Here is a 16,588-nt window from a genome sequence, read left to right on the forward strand (position 1 = left end):
GAGGTGGACTTTCAGAACCATTTTAGTAGCTCTGATTTTTGACAAAATCCATTCCCAGGTTATTCTGCAAGTTGTGGGAATCTTTCTGTTTTTTTTTTTTTTTTTTTTTTTTTTTTTTTTTTTTAAGTGTTTGGGCAACTCCTTATTCTTGGGCAATTTTCTAATTTTATTTATTATTATTTTGTTGTTGTCATTCCTATTTTTCTAGGAGATCCTCTTGTGGCTTAAAACTTCTAGCTAATGTTTAAAGTTGCCCCTGAATCACATGCCTTCCTTTTCTAACTGTTCAGGTATCTTTCATTTTGGCAAATGACGGTTACCAGCTGTGATTAAAATATGGAGCCAATGCTTTAGGACTGACACAGAGGATGGTCTTCCTGCAGGACAGATGGCACCTCCGGCATTACTCAGACCGACCATCTAAGCCCATGTTGCTTTGGACGTGTGCCTGAGGTCAAGGGTCCAACCAACTCGTGAGTAGGCCCCAGGCCAGTTTACCAGATGGGTGAGGATGAAAACAGCCGACAGACCACGCAGGGCCTGGAGAGAGTCTGTGCAGAGGGAGCAGTTGCAGCGTTTTACTATCTCCCTAAAGAGGCCCTCATACTTCATGCAAAAATTATGGTTTACCGCGAGACTTAGGCATTTAGAGAGAAATCTCTGCCCATTCTGTCAAATGTCCTCAGACGTGGAATCAAATGAGAGAACTGAATCTTAACCTTTATCTGAATTGACCATAAAAGACTCTTTGGAGACAGAAAACTGGAAGTTTGAATAGTCTGCTAACTATCTCTGTCATGGAAAATCCTGAGGGTAGAATGAGCACGCAGACTGCATGGACCTGGCCATTGGGACACTGGAGTGATGGCCCCAGATGGCTCTGTGGACAGACTGGGGACTATGGGGAGGGCATCCCAGGGCAGAAGAAATGGGTCTTAAGACTGTGTTTCTTCCTATTTTAGGGCATTTTTCACCTCTGTCTTCTCCAAAGTGTTTGTGCCATAAAAACCCTGTCTTTTGTACAGCTGACATTGGAGTTGTCTCTCTGTGTGGCAATTGGCTGGCTCTGGATCCTACCAGTGAAGTATCATGGGGACCCTTGCAGGGAGGCAGGGATGGGATAATAAGAACATCACATGCTGATCTGTGGATCTAAATTTATTTTTGTTGAACAGGCAACATGCTTACCTGGCCAGCAAAGTTGGAAACGCAAGGCTAACGGTATGTGCATCCCAAACACCTAAATGAATTTCTGGGAAAAATTGCAGGCAGCCCTCAGGGTTTTATAGATGGAGAAGGGAAAGGGACCCTGTGCAGACAAGAGAGCTAGGGCAGGACCCTACTGATGGCAAAGGAAATGTACCATGAAAGGCACGTATTCTTCCCCATTCCAGGTGACAGAAAAGAAGACAAGAAGGAGAGCTGAGGAAACTGATAACTATGCTTTTCAGACCTAGTTCTGCCTTAGGCTGCATATCTGAGTTTGAAAGACATGATTTCGTCCACCCAGAGAAGGTGTCTTACAACAATGTGAACCATACAATAGGATAATCAAAGAACCATTTGATAGAAAAATCAGGAAGCTGGTGAGCCCCAGCATCACAAGTGTTCCCTAGCTGGGCATCACCTTTATAAAAGTATGGATGTGTGGCAAGGTACTTAAGCCACATTCAATGCTGCACTCCTAGCCCTGATTCTTTAGATGCTATGCAGAACTTATCGAACAAGCCTCACTATTTGCTAGACGTTATCCTCAGCACTTTACCATTGTCAGTTTATTTAGTTCTCATAGCAACCCTATGTATGACATAGGTACAATGATCATTCATGTTTTACAAATGAGATATTAAGTAACTTCCACAAGGTCCTGTTATCCCAGAGCACATAGCTAGTGCGATGTAGACTGGGATTTGAACCTGGCTCCATAGTCCAAATTCTCAATAATTAGGCTTTGTTTTATACCCACTGACTATAGCTAATTAGCAACGCACATGTCTTTAGGCCTTTCTCCCCTATGAGACGAAGAGCTGCTATGGACAAGAATCATGTCTGGTTTAACCTTTGTTCCTCCCAGTGAGTAATACCTGGTACCTATTTGGCAGTCAGTGAATGCGTTTGCAAACCACAACCCAAGGCACCACTGGCCATGCCATTATATCCTCCAGGGCACAGGTTGTAAAATGAACAGCTTCTGCTCTTATTTTGCACCCCAGCTACTGCTCAGATGGTTTGCCGCAGTGCTTGGGCTGTATACCTTTGACTTCTCCTGACTGTTTATTATTGCAGGAAGCAGCTTCGGGCAAACAGTTGGCTGCCAACTAGGTGACCCACCTCTCGGGTCTGCCTGTTCTGGCCACAGATAGCCGCCCATGGCAAGCCACAGCGCTTCCAAAAGCACCTCCTCCTTCAGGATTTCTCTCTCCTGCCCCTGGGAAGTTGCCTAGCAACCTCCTTCTTCCCCACTCCCCATGTGCAGCTCCACTCTCCTTTTCCTCACCCCATCACCACTCCCCAAGCTCTCTTCAGTGTCATTAACTCCTGCATCTCTCTGCTTCATCATCCCATTATCAAACTTTGCAGGGACTCCATTTTCACAACAAGCTCAGCCTGACCCAGAAAGCATCCTGTCATTTTCTTGTCTTTTACAGTTTTGTAGGATTCTTCATAGCATCCTTTTAATATTAACCTCAATATCAAACTGCCAAAGAAAGAGGCAAAGGCAACATGTAAACAAAAACAAAGAGAAGATAAACCAAAACAAAAAAAAAAATCATGATTGGAATTTCCTAAGGAGTTTATTCAAGCTTCAGATAATTTTCCCCCTTAAAAGAGTATTATATCATCCTGTCACATGTACCATATGATATGACATAAAGGTGAGATGGCATATGATATGATTAATAAACATAATATAATACAGTATGACATAATATAGAATAGTATTGTACAAAAAAGTAACATGGAACATTTTTACTTATGCTAGCACCATAATATGTTTCCCCTGTTGCCCTGCTTCAGAACCTGGAAGAAAGGAGAGCGCCTGATTTTCTTTCCCTCTTAAAGGCCATCCACCTACAAGTAGCATGGTGTCTTGGCACATTTGCCACGGTTTTGCCTGCTGTTGGCCAAGGGCATAGTCATTCCAGGCAGGCAACAGGTGCTGCATTGCCAACCCCACCTCCTCTCTAGAGAAACACAAGTTATCTGAAAAATAGAGAGAGTCTCCCTTTTCTATATTGGGCCAGGACATCTACTTGACATCAGCCCTGAGATTTCAGTAGCAAGTGTGCATCTCTCATTTCTGGCTTTCAGCTGTATTTCGTCTACTAAACAGAGAAAAATGCAGGGTACCACCACAGCCATGCTGTCAGGAGGAGTGAGCATGCAGGGCCCAGGGCTTTGTTTCACCAAGAACACAACCCTCTGCCTTCTATGGCTAGTAACTGGCAGCCTCCAGAGTGCGAAGTTGCTGTAGAATAGGACTCAAAGGAACATCAATACTATAATGATCCCCAGTGCTGCCTGCTATCTAGAATGATCCTCAAACTTAGGAGTCCCTTTGAGTTTTCCAACCCCGTGGGGCTTCAGGCTGGACCTTGTAACCTGAACAGAGCTGACTGGGAGGGAGGCATGAATACCTTTGAGATAGCACAACTAGGTGTGCCTTTGACATTTGTGGAAGTAAGCATATGAACGGGATTTTAGACCCATTCAGGATCATCATGTACAGTTGTTTAGGTTGCACATTACACAGCCTCTACAGTCAAATTGGGGTAGCTCTGGACCTTTAGAAGCTCACTGTTGTTCAGTTATAGGGAGTGTCTTTTATGCCTCCATTTCATCCTATCATTTTGTCTTTCAGATCTGTTCTACCTGAACAAATAGCCATTTATATAACTACATTTGCATCATATTCGAATGTAAAATCAACTCAGAAATTTTCCAATCTGTATCTCTTATTTTTACTGAGGACTAGTAGAGAAGAGGTAATGCAGAATGCACTCAGACCTGAGTCCAGCCTCACCTTTCCCTGGCTAAATCTAGACTCCCAGTTCTCTTTCTCTCTGGGTGCATAATCCCATGTCTAAATCCAGATCAGAGAGCAGAAGTATAGGAGCGGGCAGCTGGGAGAACCTGACTCTCAGGTCCAAAGAGACCGCCTTAATTTACTAGTAAGAGTCTTTATCCAAACTCCCCCTCCTCATGGTAGTTCGTTTCAATGGACTGTTCTTTATCTCTCAGGCTCGGAAGACTGTATTCTGTTAAAATTGCTACCTTAATCCATGCCAGGAGAGTTGGAGGGCATGGATGTGGCAAGTAGTGATTTTTGCATACAAATTTTATATCACATGTTATAGAATTAATTATTCACTTGGCCGGGCGCAGTGACTCACGCCTGTAATCCCAGCGTTTTGGGAGGCTGAGGCAGGTGGATCACAAGGTCAGGAGATAGAGACCATCCTGGCTAACATGGTGAAACTCCATCTCTACTAAAAATACAAAAAAAATTAGCCGGGCGTGGTGGTGGGCGCCTGTAGTCCCAGCTACTGGGGAGGCTGAGGCAGGAGAATGGCGTGAGCCCAGGAGGCAGAGCTTGCAATGAGCTGAGATCACACCACTGCACTCCAGCCTGGGCAACAGAGCAAGACTCCGTCTCAAAAAAAAAAAAAAAAGAATTAATTATTCACTACAGTTGTTCATTCCTTCAGAATTTCTTTCAAGGTGTAAGTGTCAAGTTTTGGGAGAAACTTTGCTAAATGCCATAAGATAATGGAAAGAAATGTCTTTTCACCCTTGGGGAAGGTGGCTTTAATATGTTTTATATTATTGTTATTATTATTATTATTAGGTTAATGGTAATAACTACTACTTACTGGTGCCTGCTAAATGAAAGAGGCTTAGATAAATGGTTTATATTAATTTTCTTACTTAGCTTTCACAACAACCCTATGAAGTAGGTAATACTTTTCCCATTACACAGATGAGAAAACCAGGGTTCACAGAGGCTAAGTAACCTCTGGTGGCTGCTAGTCATCCAGATGTCAGAGACTAAATACTTCTTTCCAGATGACTTAAAGTTAACTTTAATAATTCATTCTGCTCTGAAGCAATTATGTTCCTAAAGCAGAAAAATCCACATCCAATTTTATTTTCTAGATTAAGAAACTAGAGACACTGCTGATTATGAATATGGGCAGCAGCCGCTGGGAATTCTACTTCCCTCAACCTTTCAAGTTCTCTAGTTACTATATCGGAGTTTTTTTCTATAACATGATTTTTATTTTGCTTTTGCAGTTGACAAATAATAATTGTACATATTCATGGGGTACATAGTGATATTTTAATACATAGAATATATTGATCAACGTAATTGGCATATGTATCATCTCAAACATTTATCATTTCTTTGTGTTGGGAACATTCAATATCCATCTTGCTATTTGAAACAATGTATTATTGTTAACAGTTTTTAACACTATCTCATCTCCTTTCTTCTCAGGCTCCACTTAATACACTGCCTTGGTGAACAAATACATGTTTGATTCATTTAAAGATATACCAATGAACCCATTTTCCCCCATTTCTCTTTGCAGTTTGCAGAATAAAGAAGGGACAATGCAGTCGCCAGATCAGCATTAAGGGAAGGTTTGGCTGCATCATCTGCCACTCTGCTGCTGCTGACTCTGCCAGTGGGGACAGCACATGCTTCCTTCTACACTTGCCTGAAGTTAGTAACTTCAGAGCCCCACAGAATTTCTGGAAGGAGTAAAATGAGCTACACGGTCCGGATAGCTACTCCCAGGTAGAGTTCACAATCAAAGGGATAGAAGCTGGGGAAGACAATAAAGCAGTCTTCTTCTTGAGTCATCTGTGACGGGTTTTTTTATTTTTTATTTTTATTGGAATAGGGAGACAGAATCACCAAACTCCTATAGAAAATGAGTCTTCTGAGCACCAGTAGCCTCACTATAGACCAGTTGTATTAAAACCTGCCTCAGAACCTACATGACTATTTGCTGTTCCCCTCCACCCCAGGACAACTCCATACAGTTGTAGGGGTTGAACACTGAACAACTTAAGGAGCACTACCATGTACATTATAGATATTGATATAGATAAAGATACAGATATAGATTATTGATATAGAAAAGTTGTGTGTTTGTTCCAACAAATTTCTGGCAGATATCATCAAAGTGTCTTGATGTAGGGGTCCTTGTTCTAATTCATACAAAGGTGCCATATGGGCTTGCAGTGACTGTGTTACTCCTTCTGGTGAAGAAGGCAGATGGCTCAGTGGAAGAGAAACCTTGAAGTGTGGGACAGCAGTAGATGGGAAGTCTGTACAGAGAGATGAAAGAGCACCTGGGTCTGAGGCCTGCTTTACCACCTCCTGACACTGCATAAGTTCCTCAACTTCTGAGCCTTGGTTCTTATGATAGTAATACCAATATGATAATATGATAGTCATATCAATATCACAGGTTTTTTGTTGTTTGGATGAAAAATGTGTGTGTGTGTGTGTGTGTGTGTGTGTGTGTAGTCTGGCTGGCCTATTTTACACATTTGCTAAATAATAGGTATTATTATAAACCAGAAGAGTCCAAGTTGAAACTAGGGTGCTTGGCAACCTGCCACAGCAGTTCTTAGCTCCCAGATAGGAAAATGACTTACAGGTGATGAAATTGGTCAAGAAATCTAATGTAATATCAAGGTGATCTATGATCAATACCCAGAACATTCAATGCTGACATTAAAAGTTTTAATGGAGCATTTATTGTTTGCTATAATGAAATTCTATTGAGTTGCTAGAAGAAAGTGAATAGAATACAATAGGATGCTCAGACAGACAAATATCTACTGATTCATTCTTTGACTAGTTGCTTACTTTGTGATGAGCACTGGGCTAGGAGGTAGGGAAGTACAATTGAACATGTTAGTGCAGGTTAGGCTGAGGCCACAAATAGACCACACGGGCAATGCCTTAACACCATAGAAGACTGTATTTCTCATGTAGCTATTCTGAGAGGGAGCACAGGTTGAAGGATCAACTTTTCTCCCAGGTTCCTTCTGTCTGTGGCTTCTTCATCCCCAAAGACCTTACCAACATCTGCAGCTAGCCAAAGCAAGGAGAAAGAACATGAAAGAGCAAATGTGGAGAGTTTTTATGGGCCATAGCAGGAAGTGACCCATATTACCTCATCTCCATTGCAGAGAACCTAGCCATGTGACCAAACTTCACTGCAAGAGAGGTTGGGGAATAGACTTTAGCTTTGTGCCCAAGGAAGGAGAGAACTAATATTGTTGAGTGGCTAGTGATGACCTCAATGGAAGGACAATTCTAGGTGATGGGACCATGTCATAAGATGACTGATATAAGATTGCTGGACATGGAGAAAGATCCTCTGAACAAACTGTGATTGGAAATTGAGAAAGAGGGGAAAGTGGTGCTATATTCTGAATAAAGTCACTGGGAAGACTATTGATACGGTTTGGCTGTGTCCCCACCCAAATCTCATCTTGCATTTTAGCTCCCATAATTCCCATGTGTCATGAGAGGGACCTGGTGGGAGATAATTGAATCATGGGGATGAGTCTTTCCCATACTGTTCTCATGATAGTAAGTCTCATGAGATCTGATGGTTTTACAAAGGGGAGTTCCCTTACACATGCTCTCTGGCCTGCCATCATGTAAGATGTGACTTTGCTCCTCATTTGCCTTCTGTCATGAATGTGAGGCCTCCCCAGCCATGTAGAACTGTGAGTCAATTAAACCTCTTTTCTTTATAAATTATCTGGTCTCAGGTATGTTTTTATTAGCAGCATGAGAACAAACTAATACAACTATGAAGTGAAGAAGCAAAGGATGGCAGCTCCTCAAAGGGAATCGGCAGCCACAAGCAGACTGGCCTGTCTATCTGTGTACTAGGTGAAAAACTGCTGTTGGCAACCCAGGGAGAGTACCACCATCAGTGACGCTGTTTTCTGGCACTCAGGATATCTTCCTGAGCCACCTCAGACTGGTCCAAACTAAGGTCAAGTCATCTGATCCAGGTCCTGCTGAATATGCTTCAACTGTGTTCTCTACTGGGGGAACTGGGAACAAGGAGCTCTGCAGGGGAAATGGATGTGATAAAGGGTGGGTATATAGGTGCTCAAGGCCTCTTGATGATACATCTCTTAAACACCCATGGAAAACTGTTGGATCATCTAGACTTGCACTTTGATCCTTACAGTTTATTATCTGCAGATCTGTGAAGGGCAGGATTCTAAGATGGATCCCAAGATTCCTGCTCCCTGGTGTATACACTGTGTACAGTCTCCTCCCCTTGAGAGTGTGTGGGGCTCATTAATATAGTGGGATAGTGGCTCCCTTGATTAGTTTCTGTTAAATGGCAAAGGTGCTGGGTTAGTCACTCCCATTGCTTTACATTAAGGAAGACTCCATCATAGCTGACTGGAGAGTCTCCTGCTGGGTTTGAAGAAATAATCTACTGTGTTGTGAGACGGTCATGTGACTGGGACTCAAGGACAGCCTCTAGGAGCTGAGATGATTCTAGCGGATAGCCAGCAAGAAAACTTGCAACTCAAGTTCTAAGACAAAACAGCAACTGCAAGGAACTGAATTCCTCCAGCAAGTGAGCTTGGAAGAGAAATCAAAGCCTTACATGAAGTTGCAGCCCCTGCCTTGATTTTAGAGCAGAGGACCCAGTTAATTCATGCCTGAATTCCTAACTCGTGGACACTATGGTATAATAAATTAGTGTTCTTTTAAGTTGCTAAGTGTCTTAGTCTGTTTCCTGTTGCTGTAACTAAATACCCCAGACTAGATAATTTAGTTTTGAAAAGAGATTTATTCAGCAGTATTGGAGGCTAGGAAGTTCAAGATCGGCAGCTGAATCTGGTAAGGGCCACATGCTGTATCATAACACGGTAAATGGCATCATGTGAGGTGGAGGCAGCACACTGAAAGCCGACCTGGCTTTTATAACAGAACCATTCTCGTGGTAACCCGTTAATCCATTAACTCATTAATCCACCCATGAAGGCAAAGTGGCATGACCCACACACCTCTTAAAGGCCCTACCTTTTACATTAGGGATTCCATTTCAATGGAGGTTTTGGTGAGAACAGACATTCAAACCATAGAGCTAACTCTGAGGTCATTTTTTACACAGCCATAGCAAATGAATAGGGGCTGCTTGGATATGCTACTTAACTTTTCTAAGACTCCCATTTTTTGTTTTTCATTAATCTTTAAAAATGGGCATTCCTTCTACATTTTTTGTTAATTTCTAAAAATGGGCATTCCTTATAGATGTATTGCGATAATGCCGCTAAAAGTATTTTATAAATTATTAAGTTGTTAACGCTGATAAAAAGGGTTTATTAATCACAAGCAGTAACATGATAAATTAACATTGATGGGAAAACAAGGAACTAAGCATTGTTTTTAAAAAGTGTATCTTATTAGTGTTTATTTTTAGAAATTGTTCCAGTCTTCCCTGCTATTTAATGTTCTATACTTTTTTTCCTCCTTAGCAGAGTTAGCCAGGCCCTCTGTCTTGTACGAGATTGAGTGTGATTCTGGGGATGCAAATCAGGATGTTTCTGGGAAGAATTGCATTGTGTAGGTTATTTCTATTTAAGAAGTAGCTGCAAGAACATTCCAAATGTATTTTGCCTCCAGTCACCTCAAATCTCTAATCTTCCTGCTGGAGCTGCCTTTTCAGTGAACGTAAGAACTGGCCTAATGATATGAAGACAAAACCAACAGATATTACCGATGTTATCGGGACATATTAGCAGAATGGCCTTTTAATTTGTAAAATCCTCCAAAGCTATGTTTATTTGACTGGATGTAAATATAGACATGAAGTAGTTTGGAGAATTTGTTGGGGGAAGGATAGGAAGAAAATATTCTCACTGGGCAGTCTACAGTGCTTTTAAAAAATATCAAAAAAATTAAAATCCCCATCATTGCTGTTGAAGAATTTGCCATCTTTATTAAGAATTTAAAATGTCTCAAAACCTTGGAAAATATTTACAAAACTACTAATCAATGATTCGGAAGTGTATACAAGCTAAATCCACATGGCCTGAGATTTTTTTGGCATTCAAGTCAATTTTTTTTTTTTTTTGAGACCGAGTTTTGCTCTTTTTGCCCAGGCTGGAGAGCAGTGGTGCAATCTTGGCTCACTGCAAACTCTGCCCTCCTGGGTTCAAGCAATTCTTCTGCCTCAGCATCCTGAGTAGCTGGGATTACAGGCACGCGCCACTACACCCAGCTAATTTTGTATTTTTAGTAGAAAAGAGGTTTCAGCAAGTTGGCCAGGCTGGTCTCAAAGTTCTGACCTCAGGTGATCCACACACCTCGGCCTCCCAGAGTGCTAGGATTACAGGCGAGAGTCACTGTGACTGGCCTCAAATCACTTTAGCACATACTACACACCTAATAGAATAACTGAACTTTAAAGACTGACCATACCAAGTGGTGGGGAGGGTGTGCAGAAACTGCAATACTCACACACTGCCAGTAGAAATGTAAAATAAGACAACCATTTTGGAAAAACAGTTTGGCAGTTTCTTAAAAAGCTAAACACATGCCTGTTATATGATCTAGCCATTCCACTCCTAAGTATTTACCCAAGTGAAATGAATAGATATGTTCACACAAAAATTTGTATGCCAATGTTGAAAGCAGCTTTATTTGTAATAACCAAAAGCTAAAAGCAACCCAAATGTCCCTCAACAGGTGAATAGGTAAACAAACTATAGTATACCCATACATTGGAATACTATTCAGGGATAAAATGGAATGAGCAATTGGTACACATGACAGCATGCATGAATCTCAAAATAATTATGTTGAGTGGAAAAAGCCAGTCAAAAAAAGAGTATCTACAATGTAATTTTATTTATATAAAATTCTAGAAAATGCAAAGTAATCTATGGTAACAGAAAGTAACTTGATCGTTGCCTAGGGACCAGGGAGTGAACATAGGGGTAGGAGGAACAGGTTACAAAGGGACAAAAGGAAATGTCGGGCATGATGGATGTGTTCATTGTGTTGACTGTGGTGATGATTACACAGGAGTATCTACGTGTCAAAACATCAAGGCATGCTTTAAATATGTGCTGTTTATTTTATGTCAATTATACCCAATAAATACGTTAAGAAAAAGTTATTTTCACACACATAATTGAAGTTTTATTCTCATAATAAAATTCTGAAGTGGTTAAGAAAGATATGATTTTCATCTTTCAGATAGGAGAACTGTGGTTCCAGTGGAAGAAAACATAAATTGCAATGGATTTAAGTTAGGACTAGAACCTTGTCTATTCCAGGAATATGTTTGCTATCTGGAGCTGCTTCTGTGGTCTCTATCAGTTAAAAAGGATCTGGATCACCTCTACTTGAGTCCATGTCTCTTCGGGTATTGGTTTCTTCATGGCAGCAGCTCTCAAAGTGTGATCTGTAAACCTCCTGGGGATTCCCAAGACCTTTCAGAGAGTCTGTTGAGGTCAAAACTATTTTCATAATAATACTAAGATGATATTTGCCTTATTCATGTGTTGACACTTGCCCCAGTGGTGCAAAGGCAATAGTAGGTAAGCCTACTGGCTCCTTAGCACCCATCAGGGTAGTGGCACCAAACCATATGAAATGGTATGGCTGTGTTCCCACCCAAATCTCTTGTGGAATTGTAGTTCCCATAATCCTTACGTGTTGTGGGAGGGACCCAGTTGTGGGAGGTAATTGAATCACAGAGGCAGTTACCCCCATCCTGTTCTTGTGATAGTGAATGAGTTCTCATGAGATCTGATGGTTTTATGTGGGGCTCTTCCCCCTTTGCACAGCATATCTCTTTCTTGCTGCCATACGAATAAGGACATGTTTGCTTCCCCTTCCACCATGAGTGTAAGTTTCCTGAGGCCTCCCCAGCCATGCAGAGCTGTGTGTCAATTAAACCTCTTTCCTCTGTAAATTACCCAGTCTCGGGTATTTCTTCACAGCAGTGTGAACATGAACTAATACAATAAATTTGTATTTTGGAGAGTGAGGCACTGCTGTAAAGATACCTGAAAATGTGGAAGCAACTTGGGAAGTGGGTAACATGCAGAAGCTTGAACAGTTTGGAGGGCTCAGGAGAAGAGAGGAAGATGTGGGAAAGTTTGGAACTTCCTAGAGACTTGTTGAATGGCTTTGACCAAAATGCTGATAGTGATATGGACAATAAAGTTCAGGCTGAGGTGGTCTCAGATGGAGATGTCAAAGTTTCTGGGAACTAGAGTAAAGGTCTCTCTTGCTATGCAAAGGGACTGGAAGCATTTTGCCCCTGCCCTAGAGATTTGTGGAACTTGAACTTGAGAGAGATTGAGGTTATCTGGAAGAAGAAATTTCTAAATAGCAAAGCATTCAAGAGGAAGCAGAGCATAAAAGTTTAGAAACTTTGCAGCCTGATGATGTGATAGAAAAGAAAATCCCATATTCTGGGGAGAAATTCAAGCCAGCTGCAGAAATTTGCATGAGTAATGAGCTGAATGTTAATCACCAAGACAGTAGGTGGTGAAAATGTCTCCAGGACATGCCAGAGACCTTCATGGCAGCCTCTCCTGTCACAGGCCTGGAGGCCTAGGAGGGAAAAATGGTTTTGTGGATCGGACCCAGGGAGCCCCTGCTGTGTATAGCCTAGGGACTTGGTGCCCTGCATCCCAGGCACTCCAGCCATGGCTAAAAGGGGCTAAGATACAATGTGGGCAGTGGCTTCAGAGGGTGCAAGTCCCAAGCCTTGGCAGCTTCCACATGGTGCTGAGCCTGTGGGTGCACAGAAGTCAAGAAATGAGGCTTCAGAACCCCCACCTAGATTTCAGAGGATATATGGAAATGCTTGTATGTACAGGTAGAAGTTTGCTGCAGGGGTGGGGCCCTCATGGAGACCCTCTGGTAGGGCAGTGCAGAAGGGAAATGTGGAGCTGGAACTCCCACACAGAGTCCCCACTGGGGCATTGCTTAGTGGAGCTGTGAGAAGAGGGCCACCATCCTCCAGACTCCAGAGTGGTAGATTCACCGACAGCTTGCATAGTGCACCTGGAAAAACTGCAGACACTCAACACCAGCTTATGAAGGCAGCCAGAGCAGGGGAGTGGGGGACGGCTGTACCCTGCAAAGCCACAGGGACAGAGCTGCCCACGGCTGTGGGAGCCTACCTCTTGCATCAGTGTGACCTGGATATAAGACATGGAGTCAAAGGAAATTATTTCAGAGCTTTAAGATTTAATTACTGCCTCGTTGGATTTTGGAATTGCATGGGCCTGTAGCCCCTCTGTTTTGGCCAATTTCTTCCATTTGGAATGGGTGTATTTACCCAATGCCTGTACCCCCATTGTACCTAGGAAGTAACTAACTTGCTTTTGATTTTATAGGCTCATAGGTGGAAGGGACTTGCCTTGTCTCAGAGGAGACTTTGAATTTGAACTTTTGGGTTAGTGCTGGAATTAGTTAAGACTTTGGGGAACTGTTGGGAAAGCATGATTGGTTTTGAAATGTACAGACATGAGATTTGGGATGGACCAGGGATGGAATGATATGATTTGGCTGTGTCCCCACCCAAATCTTATCTTGAATGGTAGTTCTCATAAGCCCCACTTTTTGTGGGAGGGACCTGGTGGGAGGTAATTGAATCATGGGGGCTTTTACCCCCATGCTGTTCTGGTGATTGTGAGTGTGTTCTCATGAGATCTGACAGATTTATATGGGGCTTTTTCCCTTTTGCTTGGAAATTCTCTCTCTAGCCACCATGTGAAGAAGGACATGTTTGCTTCCCTTCCAACATGATTATAAGTTTCCTGAGGCATTCTCAGCCATGCAGAACTGTGAGTCAATTAAACCTCTCTCATTTGTAAATTATCTAGTTTCAGGTATTTCTTCATATCAGTGTGAAAACAAACTAATACATCATATTAGTCGCCTTTATATTCCTCACTGCCAGGAACTCACAGCAAAACAAATGATTATAAAAAACACCATGTTACCAAAGATATTTCCATTTAAGAACAATCTTGAAGAAGCAATAAGAATTATTAATTTTATTAATTCTCAACTCTTGAAAATTTCTGTTTTATATTCTGGTGACAAAATGAAAAATGTGTTACGTTGCATACCAAATTATGATGACTATCTCAAGGAAAATCACTTGTGTGATTGTTTGAGTTACAAGCTGAACTAGCCACTTTTTCCCCATGAATCACCACTTTTATTTGAAAGAATTGCTGACTAATTATGACTATTTAGACTTCGGTATTTGGCAGACATCTTCTCAAAAATGAAGTAGGTGAGCCTGTTACTTCAAGGGGAACAGCTAACAATGTTGCCAATGATAACGCACAAGTTTTCAAGCAAAAGTTAGAATTTTGGGAAATATGTTGACAGTTTCCCAATACTTAAAGAATTTTCTAGTAAACTTATGGTGATATTAGTGAGTATAATTTTAAAATTTTATATAATTAAATGTGTCAATACCTAGAAGACCTGCATAACCTAGTGAGCCAATATTTTCCAAATGACCAGTATTGTAACATGATATTATAAATTCATGCACAAATTAAGGAGCCTTTCAAGGTAGACCAATGGATTTTACTATGACAGAATATGAAAAGCTCATGAATATGCTTTTAGATTCTACACTGCAACTAATCTTTAAGATATCACTTACTGAGTTTTGGTATAGTATCAAAGAAGAATATACACAACTGTACTGAAAAGGTTACTAAAATATGATCTTCCTTTTCCAATTATGTGTCTGTGTGTGAGGCTGAATTTTCTTTATACATTTCAACCAAAAATATATATACACCCACAATATATATTAGAATCCAGATGTCTTCTGTTAACCTGGACATTAAAGAGATTTGCAAAAATGTGATGTAATGCCACTCTTACTACTTTTTGTTGTTGTTTTGGAAAATATGATTTTTCATTAAAATATTTTATTTATTTAACCTATAATAAATTTATTATTGCTATTTTAAAGTGAATTAATAAACACATAATGATTAAATCTCTCAGTTTTAATTTTGAACATGGTAGACATTGATAAATATAAGCCACATAAACAAAACCTCTTTGAAGTCTGTGATAGTCTGAGTAATGGTCTCCTAAAATCGTCTATATCCTAATCTCCAGGACCTGCAAATGTGACTTGATATGGCAAAGGGACTTTACAGATGGGATTAAGTTAAGGATCTCAGGATGGGGAGAGTATCTTGGATGATCTGGATGGGGTTGATGTAATCACTGGGGCTCTTGTGCCTCTAAGAAGGGCCAGGAGATGAGAGTAAGTGGTAGGAGAAGTGATGCCAAAGGCAGAGGTTGTGGTGATGTGAAGAAGGGATAGTGAGCCAAGGACTGCAGCTGGCCTCCAGAAGCTGAAAAGGACAAGGGACAGACTCCCTTCAGAGCTTCTAGAAGGAACCAGGCCTGTTGACACATTTGCTTCAGCCCAGTGAGACTGGTTTTTGATGTCCTACCTCAAGAATTGTAAGGCACTAAATTTGCATTGCTTCATACCACTGAGTTTTTGGTAATTTGTTACAGCAGTAGCAAGAAAACTAATACAGGATCCTTAAACATTTTTAAATGTAAAGGAGTTCTGAGACCAAAAAATCTGCAAGCCATTACTCCATGGTAACCAGAGTTGACAATGGAAGCAGACTCTGGACAGACTGGATTGGCCACAGTATGTGCCCATGTTCCAGAGGGATTCAGTCTCCTCCAGAGTCCCATGGTGATCCTAGAGAACCTCAGAGCTCCTTCAGGACCTGGTATGTAGGAAGTGCTCCATAAATATGTATTAAATAAAGGATTAATAAATAAATGGCCCTCCTACATTTCGTTACTTAAACAGGCCACTTAAGACAATAATATAATTTACGGAGCTCCTACACAGTGCTACAACTGCTAGGTGAGGGTTTTATTCCATACAACACTGTCTGTTAAGTCCAGAGTGGCCCAGGGATTGCCTGAGTTATGGAATTGGCAGGTGGCAGCCCTCGTGTCAAATCTAAGTCTGGTTCTCAAGCCTATGTTCTCAACCCCATATTCTTGCCACCATGACCTCTATGGATTTGCATGAACTTGCCCAAGGTCAAATAGACGCTAAGCTACAGTTGGTGCATATATACTAAATCAGATTCATTTTAAGTATCCAGAAAATAAGGCTGAACCTAATCCTAACAACTGGCTGGGTGGGCCAGGGTAGATAGGAAGGGTGAGTGGGTAATCACTATTTCCTCAGTGTCTGCTGCGATGACCACCTGCTTTTATTTCACCAGGCATCACATCTTCTGCGTTGGCAAAACTCTCAGGTGATTTATCCAAAAAGTGATTTGTTTTCATGTGGATAAGTTTCTTCCTCTAAGATTTTAAGTGAAATAAATAGATAACTTATAGTATGGAAACAATGGTTCCCCTGCTTGTACCTCTGTGACAAGCATTATATCTAACACAATTTACCAGAAATTGTCATCATTATCATTTATCTGCTGGATGTGGTTTGGCACTTGGAATGGAGGGTTACCATGGAGCCTC

Source organism: Trachypithecus francoisi, unplaced genomic scaffold (genome assembly GCF_009764315.1).
Source record: "Trachypithecus francoisi isolate TF-2019V2 unplaced genomic scaffold, Tfra_2.0 Lachesis_group1, whole genome shotgun sequence".
In the NCBI taxonomy this organism is placed as follows: domain Eukaryota; kingdom Metazoa; phylum Chordata; class Mammalia; order Primates; family Cercopithecidae; genus Trachypithecus; species Trachypithecus francoisi.